Source organism: Centruroides sculpturatus, unplaced genomic scaffold (genome assembly GCF_000671375.1).
Source record: "Centruroides sculpturatus isolate CEXI.00-Female unplaced genomic scaffold, Cexi_2.0 scaffold566, whole genome shotgun sequence".
NCBI lineage: Eukaryota > Metazoa > Arthropoda > Arachnida > Scorpiones > Buthidae > Centruroides > Centruroides sculpturatus.
In genome coordinates, this window is record NW_019384873.1 from 86,581 (window position 1) to 97,981 (window position 11,401).

The 11,401-nt window shown below is 32.1% G+C and overlaps 1 long non-coding RNA gene across 1 annotated transcript in view; it reads right to left on the minus strand.

The window, feature by feature from the left end:
* LOC111630914 overlaps positions 1-4,945 on the minus strand; it is a 74,225-nt gene extending 69,280 nt beyond the window's left edge. Inside the window, exon 1 of the long non-coding RNA XR_002757603.1 lies at positions 4,397-4,945. This is a non-coding gene — a long non-coding RNA (uncharacterized LOC111630914). The remainder of the gene's footprint in view (positions 1-4,396) is intronic.
* Between the last annotated feature and the right edge of the window lie 6,456 nt (positions 4,946-11,401).

Below are 11,401 nucleotides of genomic sequence, written 5' to 3' on the forward strand. Positions count from 1 at the left end.
TATATATATATATATATATATATATTAGTCTGTATATTAGTCCATATAATTATATATATATATATTTTTTTTTAATGTTTTTTAATTCAAAAATTTTTACCCGCGCAAAAAAATTTTATCGCGATTTTAATCAACCTTTAATGACGCACGATTAACACTTAATTGTTTTTATGGGATTTATATAAATAAAAAACTGTATATGTATGCATATGGGTTTTTTTTTTGTTTCTTAAATCATCATCTCCGGACGAGACTAAGTTCTGAGGTGGCAACCCTAGGTATGTAAGGATGCCAACTTTTAGAGTAACAAAATCCAAACAAAATGTAAGAAACAAACTTGATAAAGTGATGAGTAAAAGCAAACCTACAACCTTGGAAACATTTCCTCCTTCCGTCGATGATGACACAACTGGTGGCCGAATTGGTTAAGCTGTCAGACTACCGTTTTGACAATCCAACGAATCCGGATAGGTGAAAAAATCCCATGAATTTTTATTGTCTATTCTGGATATGTCGAATCCCGTTCCTCACAACCCAGTCGTTGCCATTGTGAGACTAGGGACGATTGAAAGTGATCCTTTTACTTGTGCACACACAGGGCGGAACAAGAAAAAAATAGAAAGGGAAAAAAACGGAAACTAATGGGAATGAAAATAATTCGGATTATACTTAACGACACCTACTCCACCCCACGAGGAAAACAAGAATAATCCTCATTCATTTTTCAATCATTTCCAAACAATTAAATAAATAAATAACTGAAATTCGTAGTTTGGAAAATTCCAAGAAGTTGGCAACCGATCAGAATATATATATGGAAAACTAGCTGTTACCAGCGACTTCGCCCGCGCGGATTTTGCAAACAAACCCCATTTATATTCAGTATTTCAACAACTATAGTAATTTTTTTATTTTAATGATATGAAACCGTGCTTTAAACTGTTGTTGCTGCTTCGAACACAATAAAGTGCTATAAATTAAGACACTTGGCGGGTTTTCTCGTCTTTATTTCACGCGTATCAACTAAATAAAAATGAGAAAACCCGCCAAGTGTCTTAATTTATAATACTTTAGTGTGTTCAAAGCAGCAACTATAGTAATTGTTATATAACACCTACCGCTGAGAATGATGAGAATCTAACGAACTGTTTTCATCAATTTGATCAATTTTCTGGAACATTTACAATCGTTCTATAATCGAACCAATATGCAATAACAAATTCGAATCTAAAACGGTTCGAACATTTGGTTAAAAATCGAAATATATAAAAATATTTATAACAATGTCTGAAATGTTATCAATTTAATACACCTAAGTACTCAATGAAGACTAAACATAGTTGTAAACAAAAAATCGCATTTAAAATAGTACAGTAGAAGCCGTTCTTCAGGTTAAGCCTTAATTCTCTCCCCCAAGGGGGGAATTTCGAAAAATCCCTTCTTGGTGTGTGTTTTCATAACGTACACTGTGTACCAAATTTCACCTCTAGGTTCAGCGGTTTGCTCTGGGCGATGATGAATCAGTCAGTCAGTCAGGACAAGTAATTTTATATATTGATATACAGTTAACCCCCGTATAACACGGCACTTCTATAGCACGGATTCACTCTAACACGGTTCGAGAATTGGTACCATCCCCTGTATAACACGGCACTTCTATAGCACGGATTCACTCTAACACAGTTCCAGAATTGAGAACATCCCCCGTATAACACGGTGCTTTTTATAGAACGAGTTCACTCTAACACGGTTCGGAAATTGGGTGTCTTACAACATAAAATGTAATAAAGGGTGCGTTCTTTTATACCTCTACGTGAGCATTCCAATTGTTTTCGTGGCTACTTTGAATGCTCTTTCAACAAATAATCCATTTAGTGGTTAAATTTTACAATTGGGACCCTTCTTTTGCCTCTAAAAGCTCATTTTAGAATTATAGATTCCTCCATCATGATACTATCGATAGTGCGGGCGCCGCCATCTTTCTTTCACCGTCGTTCCTAAATACCTACAAACAGCAGCGCACTCCCGTTGCAGAGCGACCGCACCCACAAACTGTTACCAGTTGATGATGCTCATGCTGAGATTATATAAAATGAATAATCCTCTGGTAAAATATTTACTTAAATAATAAATATTTTACCTATGAAAAAATGAATAATAAATCCGATTTAAATAAGGATTTAAGATGTTTTTTAATTTTTGGAACCTAACCCNTTAATTATATTTTTTCTTGATTTTTAATTTACACCATTATTGATGTGAAATGGGACAGGTAAGTAACAAAGGTCAATAATCTAAATATTTCTGGATCAATACTGAAAACTAATGAACAATTAAATTTACTATGATAATTTGTGAGCAAGTATCAGTTTTCAATCTAAATCAACAGAATAAAAACAAATACATTTGAATATTGATCGTCAAATATTTTGTAAGATACTTTACAAATATCTCACTAACAAATATTTTTTTTATAGAAATTATTGGAATTATTATTATTAGGTTATTACATTTGTCTTTCCAGTTCACATACAAAGAATTAATAATAATAATAATAATAATAATAATAATAATAATATTAATAATAATTAATGTCATCTAGAAAATTACTGATGCATAATACAAATCTCAAAGTTCTATTTAATTGAAATATTAGCAAACAAAATACAAAAAGCCTAATAAACTTAATATTTCCAATAAATGTATTTGCACAATATCATTAAAAAGTCATTTATAATCTACAAAAATCTCAAAAAATAATACTAGCTTAAATAAAGTCACATTTATTAATTTAAATGCTTTTAAAGCAACTTTGCATCTCCTGCTTCAAGGTAGTACAGATGGATATAAATAAAAAGTCAGATTTGATCTAACTCTTTTTGAGATTTTACAAAATATATTTTTCTCTCACCACTAACTTATATTTATTAACTATTACATATAATTAAGATATATTTTTTATATTATTATGCAAAGCTACAACTTCAACAATTCAGAATTTATCTTAATTCTGAAAACGTTTGTTTTGCAATTTATATATTTCTCAGCAACAAATTAAGGTGTTTTATTTATATGTGTTTATTTGCTGAGCACTTTTAATTTTATCTATATTACTTTTCACATATTAACATCATTAAATAAATAACGCATTTAAATAAAAGCATTATTTCTTCATTTATATAAATATATACCTTAAATTCAAATCAATTCATTATAAAACATTGGCACAAATAAATGAAATGATTATAACTACATAATCTGAAGCAATGATAATCTAGCTTTTTACATTGTTATAAAAAAAAGGAAGACAATGTATTTGTGATTTTAACCTATGTAACTTTAATGAGAAAACTGTACTAATTCTTTTATTAAAAAGAATGCAATCATTTTAATCCGATTACAATTACTACTAACATTTTAAATTTTAAAAGTTTGTAACTTTCTATTCTACCAATTCATATTTAATCGCACAGACAGTAACTAAAAAGTAATTACCATCGTTTATTATTTTCGGGTTATTACGATACGTAACCAGAAACGAAAAAATTGGTCGAGCTTTTCTATAAAGAAGAAATTTATGAATTTAAAAGAATTTTAAGACAAAAAATATCTAATAGTAATTTATTCTCAAGTAATAAACAGAGATATGGTCTTTACATTTTATTTTCTCTATGAAATTAATGAACTAATTGTGAAGCAGTAAATGATTTTCAAAACTATAAAAAAAAAAATAACCAACTTTAATAAGGTTTTGTATTCATTATTTATTAAAATACTTTCCCCAATTTTTAAAATTTGACAACCTTCGACCCTTCAACTCGAGTAATCTTGAAAAATTCATTAAAATATCAACACATGATGCTGATATCTTCATTTAATGAATGTTTATTCATCTATCAAGCACAGCAGGTACTGTACAGATCAGTAAGCTGGAATAAAACAACAGTAACAGAGTTCTTGACCCTATAAAAATGGGATGAAAAATGATGATGTAGGTTGAACTATGTGCTTATATATTACAGTATTTGGAATAAGAAATTGATTAATTAATTGCACAAAAAAAAGTTAAAGGCTATTCCAATGTAAGGTTTATTATAATAAGAGCGAATTTCGTTCGTATACAACCGAATTAATATGGATAGAGAAGAGCCTCATACGGAAACTCATCCCAATCATAAACATGGACTTTGAAGGTCGCGGGTTCAAGATTTCAAAACTGCAGGTCTCGAACCCAAAGTTTACCTACAGATATTTCACTTAACGCTATAAATTAAACATTAAAAAAATAATCCACCACGCGTTTAATGACAAAATTCGGCCGAAATGTATACAAACTAGGAAAAAAAAAAAGTATATCACTTTTTATCAACCGGGATCGTCTTTAGTCGTCACTCACCTCAAACTAACGTTAACGGCATCATCCGCGCCGATCGGAAGACTCTAGAGTATTTAAAATCCTATATTAATTCGTCGTATTAACAAAATTGAAAAACTTTCTATCAAATTTAAAGCGATTTGTATTGAGTCCTACTGACCCAGTTCCTTCCTTCGACCAACAGTTCCCGGATAGTTGATGAGTGCGCATGCTCTAATGACGTTTTGATTGTCTCCAGAGGTATAATGGGGAACGCAGTTTCGTTCCTTTTATCTCGTCGTTCGAATTCTGTCGACTGGCAAAAATTATATTCGTTCCGAAGAAAAATATCGATAAATCTTCGTTACCGTCAACCATTTAAATCAATTACACTATGAACGTAGTGTAGTAGATTAAAAAACGCCGATATATACGTGCTTTCGATCTCTCGTTTACTGTACATTGCATCTACGTATTTTATTTTTTCGAAACTTTGTGTAATTTGCATAAAGTTTTCGTGGAAGTTTATGTATTTACCAATAGAGTAAATATAACAGGGGATTAGATGTGTTGCTATAAATTAATCGTGCGTTAAATAGTTATTTTTCCGTTTATGTGCGAAACTTTGAACAATTTATGCGATGTTTTACTTTAAGTGTTTGGTGAAGAATCGGTGAAATCCGAATATTTGCTTTAGTTTGGTTTGATGAGATATGATAATGCAACATGCCAAAGGGTGCTTTCTATGGAAAGCGGCCTCTATTTTAGGTTGACCGTATCATTTACAATACAACCGAAGACACATTTCAGAATTAATGAAAATGGGTTCTAAAACTGATTAAACTTCGGTTATTTTTTTAAATTTATTTATTTATTGATCTATAAGTTAGTGATATTATATTGACGTTTTAATATTCAAAGATTGATTCTACAATCAAAAACATGCAAAACGGGGAATAGTCTCCGGAGATGTCCGGTCACCCTTCTCTATTTAAATACGAAAACACACAATATTTTTCTTCGGTTACTCAAAATTAATATACGGACCAATATACTGTATATGAAACAAAGTTTGAGTTTGAAATCTCAATTGCAGTTATACTTTACAAAACGCTTTCACAGTCACTTTTTTTTTTAACTTTCTTTTAAAATATTAACCTCGGTTGTTCTATCATTTTAGAACCCCTGGTGGACTTGGTCAAACCAATCCTAAAAAGAGGCCCTCCTAATGTCCACGGGACGAAAGAGTTAAAAAAAAAAGAACATGAACATATAATTCAAGCGGACTTTTTTCCGTCCGCTATCCATCCAAGTTTGTGCTTACCTTGAATATAAATGACCTAGTATTTACCATGGAAGTGCACAGCTCCTAGAGGCTTATTAAAAAGTCCAGCAAGGAGTTGCTTAACTTTCCCGGCAACATTTAAAACTGCGTGTATGGCGCCATCTGATATAAAAAGTTTTTAAAATAAAATATCATAATTTTAATTGTTATAAAATAGCAAAAAACTTAATTTTGAGGGTAGGTATGGGTTTTATAAAAAGTTGTAAATGCTAATAACGAGAAAAATCGTCATTAAGTCCGACCCTACTAGAGATACGACAGACACGATCCCTCTATCTCCCCATCCCCTCGATCTTTAACATAGATAGGTATTAAAATTGGGCAATTCAACTGGATATATAATAAAACCTTTATAAAATAAAATTATAATTCGTATGTGTATGGTTACCATATGTCCGGGCTTGCCCGGAAAGTCCTGGAATTATGGAATCGTGGATCGTGTCAGGAAATAATAATAGTCTAGGATCTTTTATGTAGAGGAAAAGAAAAATTCATAGTTACAACAATAATTTATTACTCAATGTCGGTCACAAGGATTCTATTTAAACACACACAGTTTAATTTTGTTGATTATGACACAGCTCCTGAAAATTAAACTGAAAACTTGGGGTAAAGTCTTCAAACCTATTTCTTTTTCTCTCAAACGTTAAAAAGATTACTGAATAATATAAACGTTTTTTCTCTTCACAAATTCGTCGTTTCACAATAACCAGCGGCACAGTAAAAACAATCTTCACTTACACAGACGACTTTTTGTTGACTAACTGTTGCTTAACGAGCAAAGGAATAATTTATCCTAAATGCTAGATCATATATAAAGAAGGGAAATCAGATGGTGAAATGTTTCAAGTTAAAACTGGAGTTCAAGATGTTACGATTTTGAACGAAAATTTTTCTGATAAAAGTCGCCTCAATATTTAGGAAATTCGAATACAGTAGAGCGAAAATTTAATTAAATGGAAATTTCAGGCCTATCTTTATTTTGCGAAAAGCATTGCGTAATTTGTGATGAAACGTACAGACAATTTAGTCATGTAGCCTAATTGTTTGATAATTTTGTAACATTTCAAAATACGATTATAAAAAAAAATTAGGAAAAAATTTGATCATTAATTAAACTCGCGAGTAGCAGACTACGACTGTTTTAAATCAAGGCAAAGGTTACATAAAATATTAAATTGCACATAAAATCCGAACTTCTCTAAATTTCAGCACTAGTTTTCTCTTCTAATCATCGATACAACGTCATTAATTAAGAAGTAACAAATGATTTTGTTGTTCATTCTTAAATCTATACACATTAAATACTATTTCGCCAGCCTGGCTATTTTAAGATTTTCCTTATTTTTTTTTTTTTTGACGGAAGATCTCATTATTTCTGAAAAGATAAAAGATCCCAAGTTTCTCAGAAAAAAAAACTGTTTCCATTGAAGTAAAGATGAGTATTAAATCCATAAGCCCTTCCCTACTTTCCCAATTACCTCCAGACTACAAAGGATTCAGTTTAAGTACTCGTGTGCAGCAAAATTATAACTATTCCATCTCGTCACCCTAACCCCCCTAAAATAGGCACAGTTGGTATTGATCAAGTGCAATCTCTGGTATAACTTGCAAGGTCCAAAATGCCAAAGAAATGATCTTGGAACCAGAGTTCGTAAAATATCAAAAAACTTTATTAAACTCTTAATTTACAAAACTTATAATTTCAACAATACTTAGTATGTAACTCGAATATTACAAATTCAATACCTATAATAATAAAATTATTACTGCTATCAGTTACAGTTACGGACTAGGGAGACTTGGGTAGGAGTAACGTAAGTAACTTGGATGACTTAGCTCTAATGTATATTGTAAGTGTATATGAATACGTAAAAAAAAAAGCAAGAAAAAAAAAGGTCGACAGGTTTTCGCACGGTATCCAGGGATGAAATTGATAGTTCACCCGGACGGTAAGTCGACTCCTGGACTGTCCGGATGGTAACACTGTTCCGTGCTCATTTCAATCGGTCCGAATCGTAGGCGCGACGAAAATATGAAATCAAATAGTTCAAATTTTTCCAAGATATTATTATTATTTATTGTGAAATTTTGCCGCCCGGACGGGCCGCCACTGTGAAGTATTAGCTGAGAAGTGTCGCGGTAGCCTTTGAGGTTTAACAGAACTCAACTCCCAAAACGCATTAAATTCATTAACGCTATAAATCTTGCTCGAGTCAGACTCGATCATGGGTCGGAAGGGGTTTTAAATTAATTAAAACAAAATGGAAAATAAATAATGTAACTAAATATAACTATAAATAAAACCTCTCTTGCTACCTGCATTTTTTATTGCAAATAGAATTTTATAATCCTTAAAAATGTATTGATAAAATACATTTAACCGTTGCATCAACTGTGGCTGAGACTGAAGCATTACTGAAATGTATTCCATTATTAATTAATTAATTAAAGTGAACTTATAGTTTGCCTTTTTCCCTCCGAAAAATAGCAAAATTCTGAATTTAAAATTGTTCGTACTAGAAAAAAACACAGTTTTCTTCTATTATTATTTTATGCCCAATACAGAGAATGTCACAGTATAAAAATATTTATCTTTAAATTAAGATCTAAATCTGCTTATTGTAATTATCGTTTATGTCATATATGCTCTGGACTCCCCGATATCAAATCTATAATCTCCGAACGAATTCTGTTTGTATAATTTATTTTCAAATATAAATATCATTTACTAGCAAACCCCGCCACGCCTTGTTGTGGCTCAAAATGTATCTATTATAAATGTATAACACTTCCCCCGTGGGAGAAAATTTTTCGAAAAATTTTTTCTTAGTAAGCCTTAATCCTGTCCCTCTCCAGCGCGGAGGGAATATCGAAAAATCCCTTCTTTGTGTACATTCTGTTGACGTACCCTATTAAAACGCAATCAAAAACGCAAAAACCGCATCTAAAATAGTATAAATAGAAGCAGAGTTCTTTACGGTAAGCCTTCCCCGTAAGGTTTACCGTAAAGAACTGTCCATCTCCCATGTTTAACGGAATAATATACAGCCTATGTCCACCATGAAGTTCCATTCTAAATATTGGTAAAAGAATTTTTGAAATCGGATGAGTAGTTTCGGAGATTACCTGCTGCATACAAACTAACATACATACATACATACATACAAACATTACCTCTATAATATTAGTATAGATTAAAATAAAATATAGTAAGAGTAAAATGGAATTTTCGTTTTGTTTATAGTTTGAATTAAAAATACATTTCTTTCTATATTTATAAAGTACGAGGCATGTCCGGAAAGTAAATACCGTTTTGGAATAACTCGCATAAAAAATACTTTTTCAAAACAAAATTTATTTTTACATGAAAAAGCATGTTGGAAACTATTTTTCTACATAGTTACCACCATTGTTCAGACATTTGTCATATCGGGAAACCAACTTGTCTATACCCTCTTCAAAGAAAGATGCCGCCAGTGAAGACAGCTACTGCTGAACATCGGTTGTTGCAACAATCTCATGCAAAACAGTATTTGAAATTTGTGGAAACTCATCACAAAGCAATCTTATTGTGAACCGTCTGTTTTCAGGAATTTTTTTCATTCATTTTTGCAACCAAACCATCATTGACAACAGAAGGCCAGCCACTCCATGCTTCGTAATGAACATCTGTGCGTTCAGCATTGAATTGTTGAACCCACTTTCTAACCATTCCATCATTCATTACATTTTCACCATTAATCTCTACAACTTGACGATGAATTTCAACTGGCTTAACATTCTTTGCGTTCAAAAACCGTATTACAGAATGCACTTCACAGTCGGCGGGATCGGCAATAGTATTAAACATTTTGAACGCTCACTGACACGTGGAAAAACAACACAACCCGGCTGTAATGGCGTCACTGGACTGACAATCAACCAGAGAGACGTGTGCGCAGGCGCTAAACTGCGATACCACCACTGCAATGGCGGTAAACGAAACGGTACTTACTTTCCGGACACGCCTCGTAATAAATTTAATTTTGTTTCCATGTAGAATTAAAAAGTGAATTATAATATACACAACTAGGAAAATAATTAATCCAACAAAACTTTATTGTACTTTCATGTTGATGCAAGAGAATAATGTCTTTAATTTAATATTATATTCATTACGTACTGTACATAATATTGATGAACATTCAATAAATGTATATTTGTTCTCATATATTTGTCATCTTTTATTATTTTATTTATAGGGTATTTAACAAATAATTAAGTCGGTTCGGTGCAAAGATGCTGTCCATTAATTACTGTAATCCTCGGGTAACGAACCTCTGGGAAGAATGATTCGTTTTGCTTTGAAGAGTTACCGTTTACGTCACTACTTTGTGCCTTATACATAAAATTAATAAAATAATATAACGTTAAGTACCTTGTGCTGTGTGTTATTCCATCATACAATTGTTTTCTATCGGGTTGCCGTGAAATAGTGTTGAGCAGCGCTATAACATTTCTTATACCTATTACTAAAAGCACGAAAAATACAATAACTCTACATTGATAAATTAGGAGTGCAGCAAGAAAAAAATTACCAAGTATGCCACTATGAGAAAATCTTAAAAATACTGCCTTAGTACAATTCATGGGGTCGATCGAGAATGTATTTTTGAATGCATTAAAATTAATCGCGATTTGAGTTATAACGTAGTTTTGTTATTGACAAGTTCTCGCTCGGTATGTATAGGGTTGCCACATGTCCGGGTTTGACCCGGAGACTCCATGGAATTGAGTGAGTTATCTCCGGGCTCCGGGGTTAATTAATATTTCTCCGGGTTGTGCAAGGTGAAATGAATATGTACAAAATTATATGCAAACCGTCGCATATATTTCTTCCCCCGTGTACCGAATTACTAGTGTGGTAGTCGTTGGCTTAAAGACATAACGTCTATAACTGGCATAGGCGCAGTGCTACTGTATGCTATGTGGATGTACTCTTTCTTGTGACTGTTTTGTCAAGAGATGTCTATTGAGAGTAAAATGATATAGCGTACATAGCTGATAGTTTGATAATCAGTGTTCATGTTGGTTGATTAATGGTAAGTTATAGTATATAGTTAGAGTTAGACTTGAGCAGGTTAAATAGCATTACATAACAAACGGTCTGTTGGACCCTCCAAATATATATATATATATAATTATATGGACTAATATACAGACTAATNCTGAGACAGAAGCAGAAAGCACTATTTTTATTTAAGTAATACATAATTACTTGTATTTGTAAACGCTGTAAGTAGATATGCGAGTATTGTTGTTGCTTTGGTATTTATACAGCATAAATAGCATAATATCGGATTCGGAAAGCTCAACGCAAATGACACCACCGAAAAAGAGGGAAGTCAAATATAGCACAAGCTTTGACGAAAACTGGTTGAACGATTAGTGATCAAAATAATTTTAATTAAAAGAATATGCAGAAAAATACTTGGAGCCATGTTTGACTTATTTGAATAAGTGGTACGAATTTACGAGTGTTTACAAGAAAATGAACATTTTGACAACGAACGAAAAAATTGACTGGAACGAACTAAAAGGTCTGAGTTCTTCTCCGAACGTGCCTATAAATGAGGATAAATTGTATGAAGATTACTGTTTACTGCGAGAAGTTCGTGTTGTGGCAAGCAAAACAAAGAGTAGACTTGCATTGGGTCAAT